The 12445-nt window shown below is 33.0% G+C and overlaps 1 pseudogene; it reads right to left on the bottom strand.

The window, feature by feature from the left end:
* Positions 1-3978: 3978 nt before the first annotated feature.
* LOC110101696 lies at positions 3979-9312 on the bottom strand (annotated as a pseudogene).
* Between the last annotated feature and the right edge of the window lie 3133 nt (positions 9313-12445).

A 12445-nucleotide genomic window follows, 5' to 3' on the forward strand; every position in this document is an offset into this window, starting at 1 on the left:
ATTAATCTTTATACCTATTTTACAAAAAATCATTAAAGGCGTCGACCTTTTCAATTAAAAAACTTTAGCAAAATGCTATGCGAAGATTTTTACAAGTGTTTTAGGAACTCTATTGTGAGGCAATGAAAGCCAGATGAAGCTCAAAATTTCCATGGCCCTTACATTTTCTCAGAAGTTATTTTGAGTCTTCCTTCGGAGATAGTCTTCAAGCCTTTGCTCAAGGATATTCTTGTTGCCAATGGGCTAGTTCTTTCATTCATTACTGATTTCTTGAAGGAGTATCTGAAAGACAATGACATAGATGACTTTATAGCCCTTTTTATAGGGGAATGATGAGATAATAATCTTGAATTCTTCCCAAACAGAAACACATTGCTGAAGGTTTTTGAGCATTTTAACGAAAGGACTATCTTTCTGTTGTATACAATCAAAGAAATTTTTAATTGATTAAGCTAAAGAAGATAAAGTCAGCATTGACACAAATTGAGAAACGTGTATTTTCGAAGTGATAGAGGAGGCCATGAAGCAGCAAGAACAATCTAATGGACAACAGACAGTTAAAGTGGCTAGAACTTTTAATGGAGCGTAAAAGCAGAAAGGCAGCCTACTCCGGGGTTATTTTACTGTCGATTTTTCGCGGTTTTATTAAACACCAGCCGGGTAAACTGCCGGTTAGTACGGCGGTCAGACAACCGGTTAAACCGCGGTAATTCCGTTGTTATTTGACCACAGAATTACCCCGGAATTACGCCAGTAATCGTTGTTTTTTCGTAGTTTAGAACCCTTTGATCAAGTATGTACTGGTGAGATACAATTCTTCTTGTTACCAAGTTTAACCCAAGGCATACAGGAAAAACACTAATTTCCGCGGAAAATAATTCGTCAAGAAATACGAACATATTTTCAGAAACAATTTTCTAAGGAACATTTCAGCAGGATTTTTCTGAGTGGATTTTATACGGTTTTTTTGGAGTATTTCCGGCGGATTTCTTCCGTTTCCCCGAATAATTTTGCGGTTTAGCATTTTTCTGGTATTTTGCCCATGTACACCTATTTTTCTGTAGCAGGGAAGGAACTTTTGTTAAATCTCTTGAGCATTGTTAATGGCTTAATGAAGAAGCTGATGAAGAGTTTAACCATTGTGCTAGCTAGTGGGAAGCTGTAGAAGTCTTCTATTTATTAGAGTGGAGTATTAGTAGTATTACTTGGATCTATTTGAAATTGTATTTACAGTTAACAAAGTCCTATGCCAATTATGTATTTCTAATTTTAGTACATGCTTGTTTACCTATTTTAACTGTGATGTTCATTTAAAAAACTTGCTATTTGGATTAAAAAATTGAAAAAAAAAAAAAACATTTCTATGTGTTGTGTGTGATCATCAGGCTTCGTTTGAGAACGGCTTTCTTATGCTTCTTAAAGCAGCTTTCAGTATAAAATTTTAATTTTTTGTACTAGACAGCGCTTTAAGAAGCAGAAAAAAAACTGTCCCTTTACTTTATGAGTTATCACTCTATCTTACTAATAAATAAAATAAATCTAAACATTACTCTTTATCTCAAGTTATATGAATGTCTTCCCATCAAATGAGTAAAACACCCTTTTTTTTAATAGGGATAATTTGCTTAAAAAAAAAAAACAAAAACATATTAATATTTTTGGCTTTGCACCAACTACATACTATTTCCTCGCAAATAAAAGTGAATAATAAGTACAAACTTCTAGATAAATATTCAACGAGCTATAATATATAGCTTAGGAGATAAAGAGTCCCCTATCTAACGCCTAAGTAGCTTTGAAGAAACTTAGCTCTCCTTGCTAACAATTATAGAAAATCATAAATATTTTCAATTAATAATCTTCTTAATTAATTTAATCACTAAGGAAAAGCGTTCGTTCACCGATAGATTTCCGATGGAAAAAAATTCGTTAGAAATTCTTGTGGCTTTTCGACGGATTTAAACGTATACTTCAGGTGTTTTCTTCGGTCGGAATTATCCCTCTCGCGGATTTTTGGAGAAATTTTCCGGTGGATGTTTTTGACGAATTCTATGAAATTTGTCGGTGGATTTCCAACAAATTTTGAAATTTTCTGTAAAATAATTTATATTAAATTTTTAAAATTATTCATTTATTAAATTAATTAATTATACTAAATATTATTGTACTCAAAATAATAAGACGATTATAGTAATTATTATTATGTTTAGGGTAATAATTTTAATTAATTATTCATTGAACTATTTAAAATAAATATTGTTAAGCTAATAATATAGAAGTTTTAATAATTATTCATTTTATTAAACAAAATTATTAAGACTAAATAATTCTTAAATTAACTATACTAATATTGTTAAAATTAATTAACTTAAAATTACCGTATTTTAATCATCATTAATATAATTTATATTAAATAATACTTTTAACATATAAGCAGCAGCAATAATTTAATTTATTATGCATAACAGTCAACCGGTTGGCACAAGTGGAATGGCGTTCGGATGAGGGTGCGGGCGTCGAATCCCTAGACGGAAGAATTAGGAAGAATTGTTAGCACGCTCAGGCCCTCACGGTTGGGCAAATTTGTTTATTGGGTCAGGTTAACCTGATGCAGAGATACAGACTGAAAAAAAATGTCTCGATGTAGAGCTTCTTGCATCAGGTACCTGACCTAATAAAAGACCGGCTTGGCCCGGTTCAAAGACAACCGGAGATGGCAGCTAGTCTAGTCGACATTGACCAACTGTTTAGATTGTTTTTTATAAATTTTTATCACAGAATTCTCCGACGAATTTACAGGCCCTGCAATGTTGTCACCGGAAATATTTTCGGTGTAAATTCTTTCGATGGTTTATTTTGTTTTCGAGTGTGAATTATCGTCGGAAAATTTTCGCTGGAAATCCTGCCATAAATTTAAAATTACTGACGGTATGTTTTCACTTTCTGGTGAAAACGGATCATCGAAAAATTACATTTTCCCTGCAGTGAATGCAATAATCATCAAAACCTAAAATGACAATGAATATTAAAAATAAGGACCAATTAATATTATCATAAGCTTTAGAGATATCCAATCTTTTAAATGACTTGTGAAACCTGCATCTAGGGTTGTCAAATATTTGACACGACTCGAAAAACCACCACCTGAACTCTGATCCGTTCTAAGTTAATAATTCTAATTAATTAGTTATATTACTAAAAATATAAGTTAGAGATATGTCTAATGTACACTATTAAAATAAAAAAATATTAAATTAGTAAAAAAATTACTAAATTAGTAGATTTAATTGTATTTATTTTTAAAACTCTAATTGATCCTATATGATTTTCCTTTAGATTTAAATATTTGAATTTATTTGGCTAACATTTCACTATTATATAAGTAAAAGTATTATAATTTTTTTAAAAAATTTTTGTTATATATTTATAAATAATTGTGTCATTATTATAATATTTAAATATAATAAATATTTATTACGTCATCCGGTTCGACCCCGGTCGAACCATCAAACCTCTAACCCCTCCTTCTTCCGGTTCATTGACCGGTCCGGTTTTAAAAGCCTTGGGAAATACCTCAAAAAAAAACCATATGAAATCCGTTAGAAAATCCGCTAGAAATGTTCTACCATAAATTTGTCTGAAAATCTGTCTGTACTTCGGACGAATTTATTTCCGACAGAAATCAGTGTTTTTCCTGTAGTGCCTTTGGGCTTAAACCTTTGGAAACCAAAGAAGAATTGTATCGTCAACCAGTACATCTTGATCATAAAGGATTCTGATACTACAGAAAAATCAACGATTACTGGCAGTAATTCCGGGGTAATTCTGATGGTCAAATAATAGCCGGAATTACCGGCGGTTTAACCGGTTGTCTGACCGCCGGTACTAACCGGAAGTTTACCCGGCGGTGTTTAATAATAAACCGCCGAAAATACCGACAGTAAAATAACCCCCGGGTAGGCTGCCAATTTTCTGCTTTTACGTCGCATTTAAAAGTTCATGAGCCCACATTTGAACCTGTCATAGTGTCGCATTAGCATTGTGTTCTTGCTGCTTCATGGCCTCCTCTATCACTTCAGAAATACCAGTCTCTTCTTCAATTTGTGTTTTCAATGCTGACTTTATCTTCTTTAGCTTGACATCAATTAAAAATTTTCTTTTGATTGTATTCAACAAGAAAAGATAGTCCTTTCGTTAAAAATGCTCAAATAAACCTTCAGCATTGTGTTTTGCTGTTGGGAAGAATTCAAGTATATTATCCTCCATCTTCCCCTTCTTAAAAAGGGCTATAAGATCATCTATGTCATTGTCCTTCAGATACTCCTTCAAGAAATCAGTAATGAATGAAAGAACTAGCCCATTGGCAACAAGAATATCCTTGAGCAAAGGCTTGAAGACTATCTCCGAAGGAAGACCAAATAACTTCTGAGAAAATGTAAGGGCCATGGAAATTTTGAGCTTCATCCTTTCATTGTCCTCAATATTTCCAAACACTGTAAAAATCTTTGCATAGTATTTTCTAAGTTTTTTCTTAGAAAAGGTCGACGTCTTAAGATTATATGTAAATAGAGAATAGAATGCAATATATCTTCTTGTGTTGCCTCACAATATATAACAGAATAAGAATGTCTATCTCTTTCATTAGGCACAATAAAACCTAATGAAAGAGATAAACATTCTAATTCTGTTATAGATTATGAGGCAACACGAGAAACTATATTGTCTTATATACGTTCTATACTTACAAAAAAGCATAATGCGTCTACCTTTTCTAATTAAAAACTTAGAAAATGTTATGCGAAGAATTTTACAGTGTTTGGAACTATTTGAGGACAATGAAAGCAAGAAGCTCGCAATTTTCAACGCCCTTACATTTCTCAGAAGTTATCTGATCTTCCTTTGGAGACCGACACGATTTTGATGTATTGAATATAATTAATAATGTTGAATCGATATACATGACTATTTATGGTTTACATGAATGCAACTTAGAATTACAAAGCAAGACTATTTGTCTTTTAAATGTATCAGTCATGACCAATGATAGCTCAAAAGGCATACAAAATTTAGGGTGGTTTAAAAGTATGTTAAATCATTTTTGTCAACATCTTATTGCAAATAAAACATTTATCAATTGGAGTATGATCATTAAACATTTCTCTAATGCCTTAGAGAAGAATTTCTTCTTCTGTATTTCATTTCATGTTTTACTTCTTTATATATATGCATATATATTTATATCCAAAATAGTAAATAGATTATAATAGGAACTAATTAAATAATTAAGTTAGCTTTTCTTCCTTCTTTCTATATGAATTAATGTTGAATATATGAAGAAATGAATTAATTATTATAATTAAAGCAAATATGACAACATTTATTATAAAGTTATATTGTTGTCATGGAGAAATTATTACTTGTTGAGTTTAAACATAGTTTGTTTCCACACTCCAATCAAAATAGACATGTCACGTGTCAAATTGTACTGTGTACAGGCGACATGGCCTATTTTGATTGGAGCTCGGACATCGTCCGAACTCCACACATAGAGACTTGAAAAGTATTTAATTTATTTCTATTATAGGCTTTGTTTGTGACGTTTTCTTATTGCTTTTTAAAGCAACTTTTTAGTACAAAAATTTTAAGTTTGTATTAGAAAGATGTTTTAAGAAGCAATAAGAAATCTGTTTCAAACAAAGCCATAGTCCCATTACGAATTTCCTTTTAGGTATATTTTAAAGTAATTATACTTTACCAACTTAATCGAGAATTATTACAAATCAGATGAAAAAAAGTTTTTTGCTTCTTATATATTTATATATCTTAAATTTATTTTTGGCTGAAGAAATTCATATACTTCAATATCATAAGTTTTTTTTTTATTTTGAATTTTACCTTCAAATGAATACAATATAAAAAATAATTTTTTACACTATAAAAAATTATAATTTATTAATATTCATAATTAATTTTAAATTTTAATTAATTTCTTAGCAAACATAGCATGCACCTTAAAATCTTTCTAATATACTTCTTTGTAATAAACTTTATTGATGATATATAAGACAATTTACTCTAATTTCTTAATTTCCAGCTCTAAAACAAATATCTTGATCACTATTAACTATTGATAATTGACTAATTTTAACATACAAAAATGGTTAAAATCAAACTAAGAGACTTCATTTGGTATAACTTTCTTTCTCCTTTATTTTTTAAATAATAATCACAATTTCTATTTGACCATTGTTTTTCAAAAAAAAAATATGCTGAGAAGTTGCTTTCTACAACAGCTTTAAAAAGTTATTTTCTCTATAACAACTTTTCAAAAACAGTAAGAAAGCAGTCCCAAACTTGTAGGTATTCACATGCTTAATTTTGATTTATATTTTTTGCTTGTTGGTAAAAAAAATTAAAAAATTTATTTTTGCTTGTTGTTAGAGACTTTATAAATAGGGATTGTGTCATAGGTGGAGATTCAAACGTCTAAAATTAGGCACACATTGGAGAAAATTTAAAAAAAAATCACACACTCTCTCTCCTCTTTACTCTCTCTCTCTCTATTACCATTTTTTACCGGCAACCTTTTGTTATTTTGTACTTGCTACTGTTAGACCACATGTGCCATCACTCATTGGAGGACCACTAATGCAGGCGGCTCCACTAGTTTTACTCATGTTATTCTACAGGGTGGCTCAATCTGTTTTCTAACATACTCTGATTTTCTAACTACCTATCTTTCATTTTTTGATTATATAGTTCTGTGTAAATTGCCTTGTGTTACACAATGAAATACATGAGCTACAGTAATTACCGTCAGCTTCTTCTTCTCTGTTTTTCTCATTTCTCTATTTCAGCTCTAACTTCTCATGGTATCAGAGCCGTGAGCTTTATCACAATTTCTTTTCTTCATCCCTTTATCTTAAGTTATTTGCAATGGGAGATCAAGCTTCTTCTGCTCCCACTCCAATTCCGACTCAACAAACATCATCTCTGTCGGCAGCCATAGCGAAAATTGTTATTCCCTCGCCATTGAAGTTTCTTATGAACAATCTGAAATAGATAGTTCATACTCAACTCACTACAGAGAATTACGTCATTTGGAGACTTCAAGTCTTCAAACTTTTTTTGGAAAATGGATTTGAGAAATATCTTACAGGTGAACAAGTTTGTCCTCCCAAACCTGCCTCGTCTTCTTCTTCATTGGATCAGGATTATCGTTTATGGTGTCTGATATACCAAAATCTAGTTTCTTCTCTTTTGTCTACTATTTTGCTGGTGGTGCTTCCATACAATCTTAATCTCAGTTCAGCTCATGAAATCTGGACCACTTTGGAGCTTCGTTTTCAACCTACGAATAAGTCGCCGGTGATACAGCTGAAAAATGAACTTCATCGAGTTCAGATGTGTGATAGCACGATGACATAGTACCTAGCTCAAATCAAAACTATAGTAGACAGCATAGCAGGTGCTTGTTCTTACATTGATGTAGAAGATATTCTACATCATATTCTCAATGGACATCCATCGTCGTATAATGCATTCAAAACTGCAATAAGAACCAATCTTCAGCCAATCAGTATAGACACACTTTATTCACTTCTATGTAGTGAAGAAGTGAATATTCAAAATAAAGTTCAAAACAGTTCCTCATCGCAGACGAAAAACTTGGCTCTCTATTCCACTGAGGAATGTCTCGTGGACGCTCAACTTTGGGACATTCAAATCGTGGCCGAGGGAATTCTTCTCGTCAGCAGTTTTACACCAGCAATAGACCTCTGTTACCTTCTGTATTACCGGTTGCTCGACCAGTCTGTCAGATTTGTGGCAAAACAAGTCATACAACTGTTACATGTTGGCACCAATGCAACTTGCAGTACTCAACTGCCCCGCGTGCTATGCTCACTCAAACTCCGTCACCCAACACAAAATGGGTTCTTGATTCAGGTGCTTCAACCCATCTGACTTCTGATGCCAGCAATCTTCATCAATCCCTTCCTTAGTACGGTATTGATTCTGTTTCCATTGCGAATGGAACACAACTTCCTATACATAACAGCGGGCAGGGCATTCTACCTCTTCCAGATACAAATAGTAAGCTTTTTCTTCACCACTTATTACATGTTCCTTCACTTTCACACAATCTTCTCTCTATTCATAAATTGACATCAGATAATTCTTGTTCTGTTTCATTCGATGCTAATGGTTTTGTGATCAAGGATCTCCTGGACAATCAAGTTCTCCTAGGTGGTCGTAGCCGTGATGGTATCTACCCCATTCCTACCTCTTCATCTCAGCATTTCTCAGCTCATCAAGCATTACTTGCATCTGCACCTACATGGCATGCTTGTTTAGGACATCCAAATCAACAAGTTCTATGTGTTTTAGCTCAAACAAATTCCTCCTTATGTATCCCTTCTTCCTCGTTTGTTTGCACTCATTGTAATGTGGGGAAAAGCAACAAGTTATCCTTTAGTCGTGTTCTAAATAAAACTACTCTAGCCTTTGCTCTTATATACTCTGATGTATGGGGCCCTGCTCCAGTTTCTTCACTTAATGGTTATCGTTATTATGTTCTCTTTATTGATGATTGTACTCGATATTTTTGGCTTTTCCTCATGCATTCTAAAGATGAAACGTTGTCTAAGTTACAAGAATTTAATAAACTTGTTCATACCCACTTCAATGCTTAAATTAAAACTTTTCGCTCATATGACGGTGGTGAATTCACCAGCCACTTGTTCAAACAATTTCTACTAAATCAAGACATTGAACATCAATTTAGTTGTCCATATACTCCCGAACAAAATGGCATTGTTGAGCGCAAGCATCGTCATCTTTTGGAAACTACACGTACTTTTCTACATGCTGCTAGTTTACAATATCAGTTTTGGGCTGAAGCTTTGCAAACTTTCAGCTATACTATCAACCATCTACCTTCCAAATCCATAAATCTTCAAAACCCCTATAAATTGCTCTATAATTGCTGTCCAGAATATAAGCACCTTTAGTCTTTGGATGCTTGTGTTTTCCCTTGCTTAAACCCCTATCTCCTAGCAAACTGCATCCTAGATCTAGTGAGTGTTTATTTTTTGGATATTCTACAGCTCATAAGGGATATCGTTGTCTTAATATGAGCACTAAAAAATTACACATCTCATGTCATGTCATTTTTCATGAACAAATTTTTCCTTATTCTTCTATCTCAAGTTCACCACAATCCTAAGTTATTGATTCCTCCATTTCCCCTCTGCTCTTAATACCCACCTCCACAATTACTTCTACTTCCACAACTCCACATTCTACTACCATTACCACTCCCATTCTTCTCATCCTACATATTCTCTATCACTTTCAACTTCAGAATTCTACTTCCCCTACAACTTCTCCCAACAATGCCCTGCTGTCGTCAATTGCTGCTAATCAACTATTTCACCCTATGCAAACCAGACTTCATTCTGGCAATTCAAAGACAAAACAAATATTTGATTTATTTGTCACTACTTCTATGTTACCAACCCCTACTAGTTACAATCAAGCAGTGAAATATCAAGGGTAGCGTGATGCTATGAATGCTGAGTTTAGAGCTCTACAAAACCAAAGGACTTGGTCCTTAGTTCCACCTCCATCAAATGCCACAATTCTTGGCTCTCGGTGGATTTATAAACTTAAACTCAAACCCAATGGTCAGTTAGATCGATACAAGGCTCGTCTTGTAGCTCAAGGGTTCAAACAAGAGTAAGAGATTTTCAGTCCAGTCACAAAAATGCCAACCAAAAGAATTCTTCTTACTCTTGCACTCATTAGAGACTGGTCGGTATTGCAGCTTGGCATTTCAAATGCATTTTTACATGGTGATCTCACTGAAGATATTTACATGAATCAACCACCTGGGTTTGCTAATGTTCAATTTCCACATCATGTTTGTAATCTTCATAAGGCCATTTATGATCGTAAACAAGCACCTCGGCAGTGGTATACAAAGCTTACAAACTTTCTAATTGATTTCAGTTTTCAACTCAGCAAATCAGATCCATCTTTATTCATTTATTCCACAGCCACAACACAACTTTATTTTCTTATATATGTTGACGATTTTCTGTTGATGGGTAACAGTTCTCAATTGGTGCAGCAGCTTTTAGACAAGCTAAAGTCTACATTTTCTCTAAAACAGCTGGGCAATGTCTCAATGTTCCTTGGTATACAATTTTCTAGGAGTTACTTCACCAATCAGGTTTTGCAAACTGTAAATCTACACCGACTCCTATGTCGCCCGCTCATCACAACAAAAGGTTTTGGATGATCCCTCTTTGTTTCACAAATTGGTGGGCTCATTGCAATATTTGACTATTACTAGACCAGATATTGCATTTGCTGTCAATAACTCTTGTCAACGCATGCATGCTCCAACCAATAATGATTATCAAGCACTCAAACATATATTAAGGTATCTACAAGGTACTCTTACATATGGACTTCCTTTGCTTAGTGACAGTCCTTCTATTTCTACTTATGTTGACGCTGATTGGGCTGCTGATACAATTGATCGTAAATCTGTGACTAGATTTTGTACGTTTCTTGGTTCCAATTTAATCTCCTGGTGTGTTAAAAAGAAGCCCACCGTTGCAAAATCATCTACTGAGGTTGAATATCGTGCTCTGGCTTCCGCTACTTTGAATGTCATTTGGCTTAGTCGTCTTCTTAGTGAGCTACAAGCTCCTCAATCTTCTGCAACTAAAATCTTTTGCAACAATACTTCTGCCATGGCACTGGCTCATAATCTAGCCTTTCATGCTAGGACAAAGCATATTGAGATTGATCATCACTTTATAAATCAACATATCCAGTCACATGCTATTTATCTACTTCACATCATCTCAGTTAATCAACTTGCTGATATTCTAACCAAGCCGCTGTCTGTTTCTCACTTCCATGCTTTACGAGAAAATTAGCAATCCAACATCTTGATTGTTAATTTGAGGGGGGATGTTAGACCACATGTGCCATCACCCATTAGAGGACCACTAATGTAGGCGGCTCCACTAGTTTTACTCATGTTATTCTACAGGGTGGCTCAGTCTGTTTTCTAACAGACTCTGATTTTCAAACTACCTATCTTTCAGTTTCTGATTATATAGTTCTGTGTAAATTGCCTTGTGTTACACAATGAAATACATGAGCTACAGTAATTACCGTTAGCTTCTTCTTCTCTATTTTTTTTCATTTCTCTGTTTCAACTCTAGCTTCTTAGCTACTAGTTAAAAGCTTATAGCCCTCTTTCCTCTCTCTCTCTCTCTCTCTCTCTCTCTCTCTCTCTCTCTCTCTCTCTCTCTCTCCTCTCATGAGGGTGAGATGATTTTAAATTTTTTTATTTTTTTACCCCTATCTCTCTTATGAGGTTACCTATTTTTGGTTGATTTTAATTAAAGCATCTTAAACCTTTTTTTTTAATTATATTTCTCTATTTATTTATATATTTATGTATCCATTTTAATCATTTATCTTCATATTTCAAGTTTTCTTAAAATTAAAAATTTCATCAATTTTTTAAATTATTTTAAAATCTCCAAATTCTCTTTTATAGGAAATTTATATAATTAAAGCCAATAAATTACACTAGAGAAAGATTACAAAATTTAAATTTAAATCAAGTAGCTTAAAAAAAGCTAATTATAATTTATATATATATTTTTATATTAAGAAGATGTAGCTTTTTTTATATATTTCTTGTTTGTTATGAATTATTTTTAATTATTTTTTTATTTAAATTAAAAATGGAAATGTTAAGTTAGATATTTAAAACAATTAAAACTCTAATATAAATTTCAAGCTCAAATGAAAAAAAACTTGACGATATTTTTCAAATTAAAAATTTATGCCCCTACAGATAAATAATCCTGACTTCACACTGCTTGCAAGTTTTTCAAGTTCCTAGCAAACTTACCATATTTGCCTCTATTGTTATGTCGACTTACCTCTAGTCAGCCCAATCCTAATAATTTAAAAATTCATTATTTGCGAGTGCTACAATTAAATTATTAAAAATTGAACAAAAAATGAAAAGTTTAGGGTTGAGATTCTAGTGTAAATTGATAAATTTAATAATTAGTTGAAAACTTAAAAAATTAGATGAAAAATGTTAATTTTATAAAAATTATATATATATAATTTAACATTTTTCCATGCCGGGCCTCTGATCCAGAAATTATTGTGTGGTTACTATACGATCAAGAGATCAATCATGACGCACCACGTCATCTGATACACGGCGACACATAATGCGGTCAATTTGGGCGCTATATGTCATTCAATACACTATGTATTGAGTGACATGGCAAGTCTAAATTGACTTCTGAATGGAGATTGTATGACATGACTCGTCCAAATTAACCTCCAAATATGGAACTTTTATTTGGTCATGACACATAACGTAGCTCTACATCCG

Source organism: Dendrobium catenatum, unplaced genomic scaffold, assembly GCF_001605985.2.
Source record: "Dendrobium catenatum unplaced genomic scaffold, ASM160598v2 fragScaff_scaffold_772, whole genome shotgun sequence".
NCBI lineage: Eukaryota > Viridiplantae > Streptophyta > Magnoliopsida > Asparagales > Orchidaceae > Dendrobium > Dendrobium catenatum.